This window comes from Dipodomys spectabilis, unplaced genomic scaffold (assembly GCF_019054845.1).
Source record: "Dipodomys spectabilis isolate Male_0828 unplaced genomic scaffold, ASM1905484v1 ptg000043l, whole genome shotgun sequence".
Classification (NCBI taxonomy): Eukaryota; Metazoa; Chordata; class Mammalia; order Rodentia; family Heteromyidae; genus Dipodomys; species Dipodomys spectabilis.
The window spans coordinates 32,585,525-32,586,390 of NW_024870720.1; positions in this window are offsets into that span (position 1 = coordinate 32,585,525).

Here is an 866-nt window from a genome sequence, read left to right on the forward strand (position 1 = left end):
GAGCCCTCAGCCCCCGCCGGCGTCGCGGGCCTCTCTGACGCCAGCACGCCGCGCGGCCCCGCCCCCTGCGCGGCCCCGCCCCCCTGCGCGGCCCCGCCCCCCTGCGCGGCCCCGCCCCCCTGCTCTGCCACGCCTGCGGCGTGCGTCCGGCGGAGGGCGCGCTGCGCTGGTACTGTGGGGATCCTGGGCCCAGCCTTTCCCGGGCTAGTTGTCCTAAGGAATTGTCATTCAACAGAGCCGTTTATGGAATAGCATGCATCTTGATGTTTACCCATTTCATCCTTCTCTCCCAGCCCTCCAACTCCACCCCGCAGGTTTTCAGTTTCATAGGATATGCATGGCCTAGTCTGCCTGCGTTCTCCCTCTTTCCTCTTCATTACTATAACTTCTTTTCACCCCTTCCTCCTTTCATTCTCTATCACCGCCACGTCGCCTCCTCCACACACCTTTCCAGTGCCAGTTTCCTGCTCTTCATTTTGTTGACAGTTAGTTTTTCTAAGGAATTACACGGTTTGTATTCTTCTCCTCTTCAAATACCATACTCCAGTCAATACAGTGGTGTACACTTGCATACAACCCCTATGTATGTGTTTGCTTGTACGTTTATAAATTAGGCTTAGCTTCCACGTATTAGAGAGAAGCAAACATCCTTTATCCCTCTAGGCCAGACTTAATTCTCTTTTTCTGTTTTTAACTAGTCAGGTGTTGTTACATTTTAAAATACGAAGAGGAAAGAGGTAGCAGAAAAGAAGAAATAATTGGAACTAACTCACCACCCGTTGGTTTATCATGGGGGAGTGAGTGACCTTGGGGGTTTAGATTCAACCAGCACTCAGGAGTTAGTGGAAACTCAGAGAATCTGATCA